Genomic DNA, 263 nt, shown 5'->3' on the forward strand with positions numbered 1-263 from the left:
TTAACAAAGATGATTTAGACACACTGTTGTTTACAGCGACTGGACACATAAAACAAGTTTCTTCCAGTTCTAATTTGGTTACGCCTCAAGTCGTAAACCTTAATAAACATTTGAAAAAAAAAAAAAAATTGATATTCAGTGCACTTGATTGTGCTTGACAGTCCTTAATCTATCAGTCAAGGATACAGCTATAGAAGGGCAGTAACGACATTTAATCAACGATGGAAATGAGCTGCATGATGGTCAGGGTTGGCGATTCGAGT

Source organism: Penaeus monodon, chromosome 23, assembly GCF_015228065.2.
Source record: "Penaeus monodon isolate SGIC_2016 chromosome 23, NSTDA_Pmon_1, whole genome shotgun sequence".
In the NCBI taxonomy this organism is placed as follows: Eukaryota; Metazoa; Arthropoda; class Malacostraca; order Decapoda; family Penaeidae; genus Penaeus; species Penaeus monodon.